Raw genomic sequence first — 18,525 nt, 5'->3', positions numbered from 1 at the left:
AAATTTCCCACAACCCTTTCAATAATGATGATTATCCTCAGAAAGTGTTCTTAATGAATGCTTATTGAATGAATGGGCATAGGAATCATCTGGTACTGGAAATACAATAAAGCAGGACCAAAGCTCAACTTTGTTTATATTATTACTTCTTCCAATCTGAAAAAAAAATCCACAACATTCTCCAGGCTCCAACAGTCATGGAACCCAACTACCAACTGTTATCTTCCAATGTGATTATGTGCCTCTCTTATATACATATGTTCTTACCTCTGTCTTCTCAGAGATCCGAAAATCTGACCATAATCCTTAACTTGTGTTTGGAAGATTAATTCCCAGATAGATAAAGACCCTTGAAAGACAGAATAGTATAGAAGGTAAGTTTCTAGTTAGCAGTTTCTGGTTCTACTGGTCTTTATTTTGTTAGCCATATTATTTGTCTCATCTAAAAAGTGGGTAGCATAATTCCTGCACTATCTCTACCTTGGAAATTATATGTGAACATAATACAGTGGCAAACACTTGGAAGTAACAAAGAAAAGCAAAAAATTATACAAATGTTAATAGGTATGATCATATGTAGAAAACATACATTTGCTTGACTACCCAAGATAGATATATGCTTAATATAATCTAATGTGGCTATGCTCAACTTCATCTGCCATGCAGGAGAATAGTTCCTTTCCTCTTAAGAAAATAATCCCAATTCCTAAACTCAGGACTTTATCTCCTGAAGAACATATTATAGTACCTTTCTCCCCTTCCTGCTCTTCATTTGAATCTGATCACTTGTATCCTTCAACTTGCAATATTTAATCATTTTAAAAATATACCTAACACCTTAAAAGTGTTCATATATTATTTTATTGTCTCATTTTCTCAAATTGTAACTGTGTCACTTTTGGGGGGCTAGGATAATTGCTTAAAATCACTCAAGACAAAATGGAGTTATAATTTTTGTTCATTAATGATAATCAATTCTAGAACTTTGGTAAAATAAGTGCCCAATGCAATTTTATTTTTTTAAGAATACTTTCACTGAGTCAACCTTATATAGGCAAATAATATGATTTGGGGATTTTTAAGAATTGTAAATATTTAAAAGCATCTATGTTCTCATTGATGCAGGCATTTCCACAAAAATATAGCTGGCAATCCATTTATAACTACAGATCCCATGTAACTCTTGTCTACATCTGCTCATATCTGTCATCACAAGGAGTCCACCTAATGTTCTAGGGTCCTTATCTCAATATATGTATTATATTTCTCCAACAGAACATGAGCTTCTTGAGGGCAGAAATTGTAAATATTTGTTGGATGGAGTCAATAAATTACTTTGCAGTTTTTCTAAGAGTGCTGACCAAATAAGTAATACTTTATCTAGGAGTTAGTGTCCTTAGATTATCTTAATCCAGGTTACTGTTTACTAGACCTTGTTTATTTATTCTGCTCTACTGATAAATTTATATTCTGATTATCCTTAAATGATAGTGAGAATTAATATCATATTATATAATAATCCAGTAATGAGCTGCTCCTTTGATGCTGTTTTTCATCTTCACCTATTTCCCTTGAGATTCTAGAATTTTGTGCATCTGAATTAATTTTGTTATTGTTTTGTTTAATCTTTTTAAACAACCTCTTGGTAGAATTACTGATATAGTATTAAATTTATTTTAATAAAAGTAGTATTGTCATTCTTTATTGTTTTAGAATATATTGGTGTTGCCCAATATAAACAATTTTTTTCTAATTATTTAATTCTTGCTTTATTTTAATAGCCTTTTGTAGTTCTATTTATATAAGTTCTGAGTATTTTGGTAGGTCACCTTCCAAATATTTTATGCTTTTTCTAGTTATTTTTGAAAGGTATTTCTCTATTTCTTCTTTTTATTTTCTCTCTAGAATTGTGGATGATGTATATGGTAAAATGTTTGTTCTTCAATTTAATAAAGGAATTGTTTAAGATGTGACTTTGTCATAAGCACCCTCAATTTAGATTCCATATAGGAATGAAATGAGGCACTCAAAAAGTTGACTGAAATTTAACTGCAGACAGAACTTTCACCTTTCAGGAACCAATCATTCAATAGTAACTATTTATTAAACTTCTATTATATAACAGACTTTGTGTCAAGTTCTGAGGATTAACAGAAGGAAAAAACAGTCCTTACTTTCAAGGGTTTACAATCTAATGGGGGAGACAACATTTAACAAATTTATACAAAATATGTTATAATAAACAGGATAAATAGGAAATAGCAAGAGTAAGGCATTAGAATTAAGAGGGGATGAGGAAAGCTTTCTGTAGAAGCCAGGATTTCAATTGGAAATTAAGGGAAGCCAGGAAGGTTAAGAGCTAGATTGGGCAGCCTTGTAGAATGCCCAGAGCTAAAGTTGCAGTGTCTACTTGTGGAAAAGCCAGGAGGTCAGTGTTACTAAAACTGAATAGGTGTTGGAGAAAGTTATAAGAAGATTGGAAAGTTAAGATGGGGGAGAGGTTATAAAGGGCTTTGATAGTCAAAAAGAACATTTTTGCATTTGATCTTGAAGACAATAGGGATTTGTTTAATGGGCAGGAAGACTTATGATTTAGGAAAATGGAAGATGGGTTGAAGTGAAATGAAGAGAGACTTAAGGCAAGCAGATCTACCAAGAGGCTATGGCAATAATCAGAATGGGAGGTGCTGAGGGCCTACACTAGATTGGTAGCAGGGTAAAGGAACAAGGGCAGTTCAAGAGATTTTGCAAAGAGGAAATCAATAAATCTTATCTGTCCATTGGATACTTGGAATGGCTGATTGGTTGGTTGGTTGCTGTTCTTTGTTCTTGAAGAGGACCAAAATGACATCACTTTATTGGAATTGAGATATAGGCATCTGACTGTGACTGAGCAGACCAATATAAAACCAGAAAGTTCTATCACAGATTATTTACAAATAGTTCCCATGAACATATGGAGGATGAGACAGTGAGAAGTCAAGGATGACTCTTAAATTGTGGGTCTGGAAAGATGATGTCTTTTACAATAGTAGGGAAGGTAGGAAGTGGGGATGGTTTAGGGAGTTTGGTTTTTGGACATATTGAAATGAAAAAAAATCTACTGATCATCCAATTTGAGATTTCTAAAAGATAATTAGAAACATGATATTAGAAGTCAATAGAGTAATTGGGGCAGGATAGGTAGATTAAGAATGAACAGAAAAGAGATAATAATTAAATCCATGAAAGCTGCTAAGATCATGAAGTGTAAACTATGGAGGGAGAAGAGATAAAGGTTCAGGACAGAATCCTGAGGGACATCTATGGTTATGGGAATGATCTGAAAGAGGAGCCAGAAAAGGAAACAGAGAAGGAATATTCAGATATGTAGAAGGAAAACCAGAAAAGAATGGTGTCACAAAAACATAAAGAGAAGAGAGAGATCAGCAGTGTCAAAAGCTGCAGAGGTGATGCAGTAGCTAGAGCAGAGACCTGGGTGTCAGGAGGACCCAAGTTTTTATGTGACCATGGGCAAGTCACTTAAAATAACTGCCCCCCAAACAAACAAACAAAAAGGATATAGATTGAGAAAAATCTTGGATTGGCAATTTTGAGATTATTAGTGACTTTAGAGTAGTTTCTATGAAATGATAAAGTCCAAGTGAACTGGGATTAAGTAGTGAATGAGAAGACAGTGGAGGCCCCTATTGTAGTTAGTCTTTTTGAGGAGTTAGTGATAAAGAGCTGAAGATGAAAGCTTTTTCCAAGACAGCTGAAATATAGGTATGTTGTAGACTACAGGGAATGAGTAGAGAAAGAGATTGAAAATAAGTGAAAGAGAAGGAATGACAAAAGTAGTAATCTGCTGGAATATTTGGAATAATGGAATCACTTAAAGAAGAGTTAGTTAACCTTGGTAAGAAGTAAGGTCACTTCATCATGTGAAACAAGGATGAGGAAGGAGATAATGGCAGAAGGCATCTAAATGATATAAAGGAAGAGGGAAGAAGAGAGTCATGATGAATGACTCATTTTTTTCTTTAAATTTTTGGCAGGGTTCTCAACTGAAAAAAATAGTACTAGGAGTTGCTATGGGAGGCTTGAGAAGGAATGAGCAAGTTTGGAAGAGTTGTGTAAAGTGAGTTAACGGAGCTTCAACAGATATATACAAGGTTGGGGATACTGCTCCAACACAAGCTGAGCAAAATCTTCTGTATTATAGTTAAATATGCCTCTATTGTCCATATATATAGAAAAAGTAAAAAGGTTGTCCTGGGACAATCCCGGGGGACCTTTCTTTTAGTCACTGCTAGCGAGATTTTTGCCAAAGTCCTTAATATACTGATGCTTCATCTGGAAGATGGTCATCCTGTCTAAGAGCTAGGGTTACCAGAAAGAGCTGAAGAATGATTGACATGGTTATTACTGCCCTGAAATCTCCAGTAAAAATGCCAAGAGCATTCATTGACCTGAGCAAGACCTCGATACTGTCAGTCATGAGGGTTTGTTGAAGAACAAGGCAAACTTTGAATTCCTGGAGAAGTTCAATATGTTTGCATTAATTCTAGATGAAGGGCAATGCTCCCATGTTTTCCCAGTCACCAATAAAGTAATGCAGAGATATATGTTTGCTTCCATGTTTTTTTAACAAGCTGTTTTCTACTGTGTTTATAGATTCCTTCAACAAGGATGAAAATAGCATCCAGATCAACTACTGCACTAATGGTAAACAGTTTAATCTGTAAAGTTTGCAAGCTAAGACCAAAATAGACAGTTGGTGCATGACTTTTTGTTGCAGATGGTTGTGTATTCAGTGTAGCCTCTGACACTGAGATACAACAGAGCATGGATGGACTATTTATCATTTGTGCTAATTATGACCTAAAAATAAAACCAAGAAAACAGAAGTACTCCACCAGCCAGTACTACACTCTCCTTATGTAGAACATTGGATGTAGTAACTGGAGAACTTGTGAATACTGTAGATAAGTGTGGAAGTATACTTTCTAGGGATGTACACACAGATGATGAGGTTAATATATGCATTGTTAGAGTTAACTCAATGTTTAGGAGACTAAAAAAAAGTGTGGGAGAGAAGAGCTATTGGCTGCAGACCAAACTGAAGTCTACATAGCTATTGTGCTGACTTGGGACAGTCTACCAATTTCATGCCAGAAAATTGAATCACTTCCATTTGAATTGTTGATGTCCTCTCTTAAACTGAACTGCCAAACATTCAAACTGTCCTATAGGGAAAGCAATTTTGGTGGGCTGACCATATAGCCTCAATGGCAAATACATCCTTACCTTCAAAATTATTTTATAGAGAATTCACACAATGCAAGTGCTCACAGGGTGGTCAGAAGAAGTAATGCATAGACACTCTCAAGGTCTCTCTGAAAATTTTAGTTTTGGTTGTGAAATATAGGAGACCCTGCCACTGGACAACCTAGCATGGCACATCCACATTAATGAAAGGCACTGCACTTAAGAGCAAAACAGAATTGCAGTAGTACAAAGGATATATGAGATGCATAAATCCAGAGAAGTCTCCATTCCAAGGGTGCTAATGGACTACTTGGGCCCAATTTGTGATTAAGCTTTCTGAACTCATATTAGACTGATCCACCATAGTCAAACACACTGTACCTGACCCCACTATCTTGATGTCACTGGTTTTCTTCAAAAACAAAGCATGAACAACAGCTTGAGTTGCCTAGCTCCACTGAGGACCCAGTTGAGGTGGTATAACAAATGTTTGCAAAGGACCAAGTTGAAAAGATTGGGGTTATGTGATTATTTATTATTTATTTATTTATCTATCATTTATTTATTTTTATTATCTTTATTCAGAAGCTGAAGAAGAACAGAATTATATAGAATCTACCTGTGGAAGCTGTGGTTGGTTGGACTCAGGAAGTTAAAGTGGTTGCAGGTGAAATTCAAATAGAAACCTAAGTAGTCCTTGAAGTAATGGCTTGTGATAATTCTGGATCAAATAATCTTTTTTTAAAAAATTAATTTATTTTAAATTTTACAATCCCCCCCATCTCAGTTTCCTCCCCCAACCCTCCATAGAAGGCAGTCTGTTAGTCTTTACATTGCTTCCATGGTATACATTTATTTAAGTTGAATGTGATGAGAGAGAAATCATACCCTTAAGGAAGAAATAAAATATAAGAGATGGCAAAATTACATAATAAGATAACAGTTTTTCCCCCCTAAACTGAAAGTAATAGTCTTTGGTCTTTGTTCAAACTCTACAATTCTTTCTCTGGATACAGATGGTATTCTCCATCTCAGAGACCCCAAAATTGTCCCCAATTGTTGCACTGATGGAATGAGCAAGTCTACCAAGGTTTATAATTACCCCCATGTTGCTGTTAGGGTGTACAATGTTCTTCTGGTTCTGCTCATCTCACTTGGCATCAGTTCATGCAAATCCTTCCATGCTTCCCTGAATTCCCATCCCTCCTGATTTCTAATAGAACAACAGGGTTCCATCACACACACACACACACACACACACACACACAAACATATATATATATATATATATATATATATATATATATATATATATATATATATCACATTAAGTCATTCCCCGGTTGATGGACATTCACTTGATTTCCAATTCTTTGCCACCACAAACAGGGCTGCTATGAACATTTTTGTATAAGTGAAGTTTTTACTCTTTTTCTTCATCTTTTCAGGGTATAGACTCAGTAGTGGTATTGCTGGATCAAAGGGTATACACATTTTTGTTACCCTTTGAGTGTAATTCCAAATTACTCTCCAGAAAGATTGAATGAGTTCACAGCTCCACCAACAATGTATTAGAGTCCCAGATTTCCCATATCCCTTCTGGTCATATTGGCCAGTCTGAGAGGTGTGAGGTGGTACCTGAGAAATGCTTTAATTTTCATTTCTCTAATCATTAGTGATTTAGGGCAATTTTTCATATGACTATGGATCACTTTGGTTTCCTCATCTGTAAATTGTCTTTACATATCTTTTAACCATCTGTCAATTGGAGAATGGCTTATTTTGTTTAAAAATTTGACTCAGTTCTCTGTATATTTTAGAAATGAGACCTTTGTCAGAAATACTAGTTGTAAAAATTGTTTGCCAATTTACTACATTTCTTTTGATCTTGGTTACATAGGTTTTGTCTGTGCAAAAGCTTTTTAATTAAATGTAATTGAAATTATCTACTTTGTTTTTAATGATGTTCTCCATCTCTTCCTTGGTCATAAACTGCTTCCCTTTCCATAGATCTGATAAACTATTCTTTAATCTCCTAGTTTGCTTATAATATTTTTTTTTATGTCTGAATCCTGTATCCATTTTGATCTTATCTTGGTATAGGATGTGAGGTATTGATCTAATTCAAGTTTCTGCCATACTAACTTCCAATTTTCCCTAAGTCTTTATCAAAAAGAGAGTTTTTATCCTAATTGCTGGACTCTTTGGATTTATCAAACAACAGATTAGTATAATCATTTCCTGCTATTGGGGGCAAATCATCTTATTGCTTTGCATTTCTGTAAGTCTGAGAGATCTCTGAGGACCTTTTACATTGTCAACTAAAAGTGTTAGAGTCTTTAGAACGAATATGCTCCTTTTAGGTAGCTGAAATGGAGAATTATACAGATGTAATATAAAGATAAATCCCCCTTCCTCCAACCAGTTCACAGATGAGGCTCTACAAAGGAGAAGATAAAGGAAATGGGCTTGATAGATTGGATTTATGGCTGGAGGTGTGTGTGAGGAAAATCAAGATCTGCCACACCCTATGACCCCAGTCAGAAATCAAATATAAGTCCTCAGTTACCTGATCTATGTAATTAAAAAATGCAATATTGGTTCCCCAGTGGGGTAAATGATAACGCTTCTTCAGTGATGGAGATCAGGGAAATCATGCCAGGGTTAAGGAAACTCCCTTTGCGACTTGCTCATCATCCTACTACAATAGTAAAACTATCAATCATTTTAATTAATTGACTAGGTTTCCAAGTCTCTCTCTCTCTCTCTCTCTCTCTCTCTCTCTCTCTCTCTTTCTCTCCCCCTAACTCTTCCCCTCACTTTTATTTCTTTATGTAGCATTTCTTGTTTTACTCATGTGCATGTAGGAACTGTTTCCAGTTTCATGTCACATATGATAATGGTTCTTTATTATAGTTGATTTTGTTAAAGGAGAGCCTTTCTGTGCATGTGCTTTTGTTAGAGTTTCCCTGATTCATTGATATATTATATAATTGTTGTAGTTTATATGATTAAACATGAGAGGTAGTATTGTGTATCGGTTAGAGAGCTGGTTTCACAATCAGGAAGACTTCCTGAGTTCAAATCCAGCCTCATGCTCTTAGCTGTCTTTATGACCCTGACAAATTTGCTTAACCCTGTTTGCCTCAGTTACTCATCTGTAAAATTATCTGGAGAAGAGAATAACAAACCATTCTCTTATCTTTGCCAAGAAAACTCCAAATGGAGTCATGAAGAGTCAAAGAGTATTGAATGATGACTAAATAACAACTGTGCAACACAATTATATAACACACTTATATCATTTAAGATATAATTGACCCCAGGAAACTCTCAAATATAAAAACTAGAGGAAAAAATTGTGTTGTTTTCTCTCCATGAATTCTCTATATCAATGAAACCTCAAGTCCAGAAAAACATATGTGTACATATACTTATATGTGTGTGCATATACAATATCATTTTTATTAAGTGAATTCACTTGCATGTCATAGCATCACATCCCTGATGTCATGGTCCACTTTGAGAAAGAAGGGCAAGCAACAACATGTATAAATTAATTATACTAGTTATATTGCTAATCATTAATACATTGGTGAATTTTAAAAATATAGATGCTATCTCTTTCCTAAGATTTCATTGAAAATATTTAAGTCAATATGATTCAGGAAATAATTCTATTATTGTCTTCTCTGCATTATACTTGTTTAGATTGTTATATTTGCCTCAAAAATAGTTTGACATAATAACCTTATTTCTCTGTTATTTAGAATAACTTTTATGGGATACACATCAATTGCTTTTTAAGTATTTTACTTACAGTACAAACTCCTTTCTACCAGAACTCTTCCATTCTCCTTTTCTGGTATTTTAATTATGACTTCTTTAATTTCTTTTTTATATCATCAGATTTTTTTTTTACTGTTTGCATTTCCTATTTGATATTTTGAGCATTTTATAATTTGTACATAATCATATATTTCTTTAAAATTCATTATGCTTTACAAAACTTTAGTTATTGGTATTTAAACTTTGTTAGTCTTACAAAATATAACTTTTTGTATTGTAAATTTCTTACTTTTTCAGTTTATACATTAATTTCTGAATTTCTTTTTTTAGGGGTTATTTTCTTTATTTTCTAGTGTCCTTTTAAAATGCATTTTAAATGCTTCTTTTATTTCTTTCCATTTGTTGATATACATGTTTTCAGAAATCTATTTTTTCTCCTCTGAGGGTTGTTTTAAACTTATTTCATATTCTACAAAAAAGAAGTTGCTAAGAATAATTGTCCAATATTCTCCCTATTATTTATCTTTTTTAAAAATTATTTAGTTAGAAAAGATAAATGTCAATTTCATAATATTATATAATTATGCCTTTTTGGAATTTGATAGTTTTCTCTTAAATACTTAGTAGTGCTATTTGTGTATGTATGTATTTAATAATGATGTTATATCATTGTACTTATGTCTTTAAAAATAAAGTATTTTTGATTTCTTACTCCTGATACCAGATGATTTATTTATAATTTAATTTCGGCTTTTTGAAATCATCTCATAAATAATAAATTGCTCCTGTTCTTCATTTTTGATCTATTATGTTTCTAATTCATTTCAAGAAATTTTTAGTACTAGGCAATGATACCAAGAAAAAAAATCCTTTCTCCCAAGGAGTATGCATTTTTCTAGGGACTTACAACACAAGTCAACACAAAATAGATACAAATTAATTCAAGTTAATTTTTTTAGGTTTTTGCAAGGCAAACGGGGTTAAGTGGCTTGCCCAAGGCCACACAGCTAGGTAATTATTAAGTGTCTGAGACTGGATTTGAACCCAGATACTCCTGACTCCAGGGCTGGTGCTTTATCCACTACGCCACCTAGCGGCCCCCAATTCAAATTAATTTTAAGAAAAGAATACTAAAATTTGGAGAGATCTGGAAAGACTTGGGGAGGAGAGTTTATGAGCTGTGTTTTGTAGGAAATTAGAGATTCTGAGAAATGAAGGTGAGGATGAACAACATTCCATACATGAAGGAGAGAGAATGTTGTTCTTAAGGAACAGTTGCCAGATCACTTTTACTGGAACAGAGTGTAATGGTGAGTGATATAAAATAAGAATAGAAAATGTTTGGTGGAAAATAGAACTGTAGAAGATTTAATTTTTTATATTTTATGCTATAAGTAATAGAACACTGAAATTTTTTTTCTTATAATTTTTCATTTGGTGTATTTCATTTTATTTTGATGTAATAAGGCTGAAATTCAACCTCTTAATCCACTATCTTGCTAGCTATATCCAGTAAGTTAATTTTTAAAATTGAAATATGAACCTAACCATGCTACATTTTGTGTTTTGAAAACCATTAAGTTTTATGCAAAATAAAAAGTATTATTATTATTATTAAATTATCATTAATTTTTATCTCATTGGTGCCTTTGCCCTACTTTGTCACCAACTTTTTAGGAACAAAATTACTTTAAGTTATATTTCCACAGGAATAACCCCATATTTTAAAATATGTACATTAATATAATTATTGACTTTTGAATTGGCACAGTCAGTCTCAATGACTTAATAGAAATCACTCTCAAAAGAGTTGAAATTAAAACAAAACAGAATACAGTTCACTGTTGCATTGATGCAAAAGGGCATTCATTGAATTTCTTTGAGGGAGGGAGTTTTGGGTCTACCTGATTTTAATAGTTTCAGCAAAGGCAGATCCATTTGGAAGTTTCCTTGTTTTCTTCTAGGTTCTGCATACATACTTGGGCTAGGATCCAATTAATAGATGAATTACTTACTGTACTTGATTTCACTGACTAGTGAACCTATGTCCAAACTATGTAGTCTAGAAATGGAAAAACTCATTAACTGAAGTTTATTTTTCTGTCTGTCTTATCTATCATAAATATATTCATATCTATCTTGGGCAGGTGCTATAGATGGAAAATGATGGATTTAGAGTTGAGAAAGGAGATCAATGAGAATCACATCTGGAAAATTGCTCTGTACTTTCAATGATCACTGACTGCTCAGTGCCACTGAAACCCATCATTTTAACACCCATATTCTCTCTGGTAAATGGCTGTGAACTGGAAGAATAAAAATTACAAGTAACCCTAAGGACAATGCAGAGAAGAATGGTAGGTTGACACCTAATATATAGTAAGCTTTGGCAAGTGATCACTAATGATTTTTGCATGAGAAGTGGAATGAAATTCAAAGTTAATGACCTGTATGACTAAAAGGGGTCTATAAAAGAATGAATAAAAGTATATATTAAAAGAACTAGGGGTGGCTAGGTGGGGCAGTGGATAAAGCACCAGCCCTGGAGTCAGGTGTACCTGGGTTCAAATCCAGACTCAGACACTTAATAATTACCTAGCTGTGTGGCCTTGGGCAAGCCACTTAACACCATTTGCCTTGCAAAAAACCCCCTAAAAATAAAAAAAAAGAACCATAGAAATGCCTCCAGAGCTTTGGACGAATTCACTAGGAAGGATTCATTGAAAGATACAGGCAAATATCTTCTAGAATTAGAAATCACACGTGGTTTACATACCTATCCCATACTGAGATAATTAATATGCCTCCATATCAGAATTTTTGATTCCTTTATGGTGAAGATTGATTAGCAAAGTTATTGTGGAATTCTAATGAGATAAAATATGCAAAATTTTTAGAAAGCCTGAAGTAAAAAATATGGAATGTAGCAATAGTTTTTACCACAGCAGCAGGAGTAATAATAACAGTAGGAAAAAAATAGTAGTCATAGTAGTAGTAGTTGTGGTAGAAGTGGTAGTGGTAGCAGTAGCAGCAGCTGCTGCAAGTAGTAGCAGTAGTAATAGCAGCGGTAGCAGCAGCAGCAACATTAACATTTACTAACTCCTGTGGTATCCAGAGTCAAAGCAGAAATAATAGAAATAGTGATGATTGTGGTGGTAAGTGGTATGTTGTTAAAATTCCAATAAGCATTACTTGCCCTCATAGTCAAAAAGCTAAAAGTTAAATTGCAAGATGGTGCTCGAGCAAGAAATCATTTCCTGCCCAGTGTTCTTCCGACTGATGTTGGTACTGAGTCTTTATTGTGTTTTGTTTTCAGTGCTGGCCTCTATTTTTTCTCTATATTCAAGTAAGACCTTCTCTAAATCAGACCCTGTATTTACTGGCAGTTTATAGATAGGTGAAGAAACTGAATGAACTAAATGAAAAGTTATTGTTCTGTGATTTCAAGGTGACCATAGATAATTTGTCTGGGGTAGGCAACTAGAGACTTAGTCCTAATAAATGTCTAAAGAACATCATTTTTTTTTTGCATCTCAGGTATAGAGAATTTTGGAGAGGAGTACTTGGATTTTTTTCTCAATTGCATATTATTTATAAAAAATAATAATAATTAAAAAATGCCTCCCTTTTTTTTTTGTACTGGGATCGCATTAGTTGGGAGTTAGAGGGGAAGAATATTAAGGAAATTTGTACTTATCAATACACTTGGAACAAAATTAGTCCAATTTCCTGAATTGTATTTAAATAAAATTCTCATTGGTAAATGGATTTTAGAAAAAGAAGTAGGTAAGGAGTAAAGAGATTAGTCTCATAGAAATTGGCAGGGGCAAATATGGCAGACATTTTCTTAGTGTGGTGAGAAATGGAAGGAGAAAAGGGATAAAGGACTGAGTTACATAGGAAAAGGTTTCAGAAATCAGAAGCACTAGAAGCTGAAGAATAAAGGAGGACATTGGTTTCCCTGAAAACTTTGGCCCTGAAAAAAGGAATTTACTGGGAATCATGTAGACTCTGTATATTTAGGCCTTAGTCATTGATGATTGATGAGATTTTGGGCAAGTCATTTCACCTTTTGGGATCTTTCCTTATCTATCTAGCAAAGAGTATGATTTTGATAATCTCTAGGATCCCTTCCAGGATGATTAAGATTGAAAACAGGATGGGTAGAAAGCCACTGACCAGCTTTATCTTTTTTTCTCATTTTTGGGAAAAAGAGGATATTCACAAAATATATTATCAAGAAGAGAAATAAGAGCATGGAAACAGTTTTAAAAAGTTATTTGGGCTTAGGGCAACTAGGTATAAGGAATAGTGTATTAAATTTTATATGTTGGAGGGCTGTTTTTTATTTTAAAAATATTCTAAAAAATTTTTAAAAAATATTTTCTCAAGGGAAAAATCCAACAGCACAATGAGAAGAAGACAGAAGATTTTACCAAATGGTGAGAACTTTAATATTTGGTACTCATTACACATTTTCTTGATCAGTTCCTATTCTTCTTATGGACCCATCTTCTTTATTTATGTATTTATTTATTTTTGGCTCCTCTGACACTTTGAAAGTTAGTAACTTTCAAAGACTGTGGCAAAAAGAGATCTGGTGGAATCATGAGCAGAGCAGATCAAAGTTCTGGTACTAATTCTGCCACATATTAACTAACCATCTGACCCTGGAGCATTCACTTATCTTTTCTGAACTTCAGTTTCCTTTATATAAAAAAGATATAAAGAGGCAAACCAGTCTACTAACATAAGTAAAAATACTTTGAAAACTGTAACAAAAATGTTTTAAATTTCTTGTATCAGTTCTTTCTTCTTACTTTTCAGTTGCTCTTTCCATAAATCCTCCTCACACAGTTTTCTTTTACCTTTGAATATATATTACCTTACCCTCATTCATATCATCTCTCTATCAACAGCCTCAGTCCAACTCCATGAAAAAAAGCTTAATCACTAGGCCAAGATGGATGTGCTAAGAAGTTCCTCACAACAGACTGTATCTTTAAAAGAACAAGATCATCTGTCCAAATCTTTGATGATGCCATGCCTAAATCAAAACCAGACCAAAATCAAGGTGTTGCCCCCTTCTGGTCATAAGAACACACCCACACCCTCATCATGTTTCAAACACCAGGCCCCAACTATGCAATTATCCCATATCGAGAATCAGACAGTGGCAATACCCTTATCACATCTTGATCATCAGAATACTATCAAGCCTTTAGCCACACAGTCATCCTGCTCTAAACATTGGGCTAGAAGTACAATTCCTTCCTTACCATTTCCTGATTCTATGTCAAGGACACCTGGTGGTGTAGATTTACCATGGTCAGAAAACTGGATAACTCCTCTACTCAGCCCTGACCTCTGGAACAAGGCTTCGATGGATCCAGAGAATCTTCCTCGGATTCCCCAAGGATTTGACTACTGGGCTGAAAATGTACAACACTTTAATGTTTGGCCTACAATTTCTTCATCCCCTCACTGTTAGAATGAGGCTGCATCTTGTGTAGATGGCAGACAGAGAGGAAAAACTATAACTTCTCTGACCTTTGACTACTGGATGAAAGCCATAATTAACCCACTGCCATCCTACAGTCATCAATCTAAAATATCTCAGGTTCAAAAGTCCTGTGAAAGGGATATAATCTCCCCATTATCATTACAGAACTTGAGTCACCAACACAGACCCAAAGGTACAGAGCAATGGCTCTGCTTGAATCCTAAAGTCAGTTGTGAAGCAAGCAAAAATAATAAGACAAATCCTCTAACAGATGCTGATCAGATGACAAAGACACAGTTAAAAGTAGACTAAACTTCAACCAGTGGATCAAAATTCCAGATCCCAAACATTTGGTATCATATCCATTGGGATCTAAAGATCCTGAGACTGAGAAAAACTTAGTCCCTGATTACCAAGTTTCACTTATACCAGGTCCTGTGCATGGGACTAAAGCATTATCAAATTCTGACCATATGTGTACCAAAATTCTATCAGATCCAGAGTATCAAGCTGAGTTTTCTCTTGGCTCCAAACATTGCACTAAGGTTTCTCTGGGCCCCAATTATGAAGGTAAAGATGAACTTGGACCAGACCAGAAGACTAAATGTCTTTTGGTCCCTAAACACCATGCCTTGGATACTGATCAACAATAGGTAGAAGTACCTATTGGTTCTACATTGCAGGTTTATTTTTGATTCAGGACTAAACCAAAAAATCAAATTTATACAAGCTACTAATGAGTGCATTAAAAATGAACCAAAGTCTAAACAGCAGGATGAAATTTCAATATGTTCTGAGATTCAGATAAGTTCTACTCTAAATCCTGACCAGAGGATTAAACTTCTTTCAAACTCCACAAATTGGATTACATTTCCTTTAGGCACCAAACACAGGGACACACCTTCCCAGAACCCCAACAATCACATTGTTCCTTATTCAGACTTTGACCAACAAGCCACACTTCCTTTGGGCAACAAAAAGTTACATCTCCAGCCCTAAAAAAATGGATCAAATCTTCACAGGCTCCCAAATACTGGACCACAGATTTTACATGGCCCAAACCTCCAAAAACCTCTCAAATGAGTTTTGAACATGGACAAATAAATCCACTCACCACTGGTAAGCATTTAGATTCTCCAAGAGATTGCATTGCTTCTGCACAAGGTCATTCATATCCCGACCATTTTTCTAAGACCTTACCACATCCAGACAAAAAAAATTAAGGCTTTATCAGACCCTAGATACCGGATCCAGGCAATAAAGAATAGAGAATTTTCATGGTATTCTAATTATATTAGGCCATATATAATTGAGGGTGGTAATGTACAAAAGAGAACTGTTAGCAACATCATCAGTTCTATACCTCAGGAAGAAATTAAAAATGACATTCGAAAGAAAATTCTCTTAAGCGGATGAAGGAATGTGCTCATTTTCAGAATGGACCACACCTCTATTTTCTATCCTTCCTGGATTCCACATGGTTGCCCTCATGTGATAAAATTAACAGACAAACAATAGTACAACTGTTGGCTATACCAACACCTGTGCTTGGTTCTAATTCAAGGATGGGCATTCAATTTGTTCTCCAACTCCCCAGCAGAGAACATTTCCTGATATTTGCCCTGCCACATAAAATTTTCACCTATCTTTCCTTCATCATCCTATTCATAACCTAAACCCCTTGAATCTCTACTGTTCTCATGGCTTGACTAAAGCCACAATAAGCATCATCAGTAATCTGGAAGAAAAACTGGAAATCCAGAACTATTCTCAGGAAAAATGTCCAAGAAAAAAGAAGTCAAGTGGAATCCATAGGAATTTTCAAATCTTTTTGGAGAAATATCAAATGAAGAGGGAGGAAAATTAAAATGTCATTCTTTTCTCAAGTAAAGGTTTACTGTATATCTTTCAGGAAATATCTTTTTCTTCTGAGTTAATTGTTGGTCTTTACAGACTGGTAGAGATTGAATTCGACTTACTGATTTATAAGGTAATTATGTCCTCCTCTAAGAATGCAGGGCATTTAGGGACCAAAAGGCATTTCTCCCTTTCTCCCCATTTGTTTTCCTTTGGTGAAGAAAGAATGAATGACTCCCAAATTCCACAATGCAGCAGTAAATTTTGCATGTGATTCTCCTCATAAGACTTGGTAAGGACTTCATATCCATGGGTCTACTTTTATTTATACTCTTTCTTTCCTCAAGATGTGAACTCATCATTCCTCTGTTGAAAGATATATCTTTCAGCTATGGTATCTCTTTAGATCAGGTTATCTTTATTTCTAAGATCCCAAAGTTTGGGGTCCATTGTCTACTCTATCCTGGCTGCCAACTTTCAAGAATGTTAGAAATTTCACCTGGTATACATATGCCTAGGTTTACTTCTCATGTTTCTACCCAGAGACTGGCTAGTAAATTATTTACAAACTTCCAAATGTTGAGTAATGGATAACATTCCAAGTTAGAGTAGCATAATGTGTGAGATCCAAATGCAGTTATTGAGAACACAGTACAGATTTTCCAAGTGTTTATGGTGAACACCAGAATGATTTCTCAAGCAGAATCTTTGCCAGAAAGGTAGTCATCTAGAACATGCAAGAATTTCAAAGAGCAGCTGGATTCTTAGAATATACAGTTACTTGGTGGACCAATAAATTGGGCATTGAACCTAGAGTCAGAAAGACCTAAGTTACAATCTTGTCTCAAAAACTAGTTATGTGACTCTTTGTTTGCCTCAACTTCCTCATCTGTATAATGGAAATACTGGCAATAAGAATATTATTATACAGGTTACCCAAAAAGTCTTAGTGCAGTTTTCAACTTTAATAGTTTAACAAGCTATTAAAATAATCATTAAAACATAGCTATAATCCATTCCAGTGATTGGGTATTTGATCACTGAAGCAGATGAAATTGTTTTCATGTACTTGACTATTGGAGAAAATTCAGTGACAGTTTTTACTACTGGGCAGGATCCAGCTAAAGACTGAACTCTTAATTCTGTCACTAGAGCCTGAAAGTTATTAGGATAACTTTGTACAGTAGTAGTCACAAGGGTAGCAAAGTAGAATGGATGGTGATAAGATGATTATAAATCAAGACATATGACAATCAAAAAACTAGATACTACTTTGGATCCTGATCTCTAGTTGGTCTTTTCCCAGATGAGAAAACTATTCTCAGAAATAGATAAACAGCAAGGGGAAGTTAGATAGTGCAGTGGGTAGAGCACCAGCCCTGGAGAATCAGGAGGACCTGAGTTCAAATCTGACCTCAGACAATATTTACTTAGCTGTGTGACCTTGGGTAAGTCACTTAACACCATTGCCTTGCAAAAATATAAAAGAAGAGAAATTCATATCTTATGATTTTGCTTTGTCCTGATTTAGAAGAAATTTAATATAAAAAGAGAGGGAATAAATGTTGGCTTGGTTTAGTTTTTATGGAGAATGATTAGATGATTTTTAAGGCTTACAAAAGGAATATTAAATACCACAAATAGAATTTTCCTCACCCATCACCCTCTATTCCCTCCCTATCCTTGGAGGAGTATTCTCCCAAACTAACTGAATTTGTCTTAAAGAAATGGGAATCAGGCATGCTGAGTTTTGTTTGCTTTTTTAAAGTCTGGAAATGCCACAAGATCAGATATCAAGTCTTCTTATTATTCCAAAGGAAATTTATAAAGATTACACAATAAAAAGGTTGCTAAATTCAACTACCAATAGTAGTATTCTGTGGTGGCTATGGAAGAAAGTTAGATGGCTCAATGGATAGAATGTTGGGCTTGGAAGACCTGAATTCAAATTTGTATTAGCACTGTGACCCTACGCAAGTAACTTAATCCTATTTGCTGTAGTTTTCTCATCTTTAAAATGATATGGAGAAGGAAATGGAGGAGATGACCAGTGTCTTTTCTAAGAAAACTCCCAATGGAATCTCAAAGAATTGGACATGACTGAACAACTGAACAATGGTGGTAAT

The 18,525-nt window shown here is 34.6% G+C and overlaps 1 long non-coding RNA gene across 1 annotated transcript; it reads left to right on the top strand.

Moving 5' to 3' along the window:
* Positions 1–210: 210 nt before the first annotated feature.
* LOC141491987 (uncharacterized) lies at positions 211–16,434 on the top strand. Its single transcript, XR_012469827.1, has 6 exons — positions 211–374; positions 4,657–4,707; positions 5,836–5,917; positions 11,187–11,396; positions 13,432–13,481; positions 13,959–16,434. It is a non-coding gene; the product is annotated as an uncharacterized LOC141491987 (long non-coding RNA).
* Positions 16,435–18,525: the final 2,091 nt, after the last annotated feature.

Source organism: Macrotis lagotis, chromosome 6, assembly GCF_037893015.1.
Source record: "Macrotis lagotis isolate mMagLag1 chromosome 6, bilby.v1.9.chrom.fasta, whole genome shotgun sequence".
NCBI classification, from domain to species: Eukaryota; Metazoa; Chordata; class Mammalia; order Peramelemorphia; family Peramelidae; genus Macrotis; species Macrotis lagotis.
Note: the sequence above shows the minus strand (reverse complement) of the source record. Positions and strands in the feature narration are given on the sequence as shown.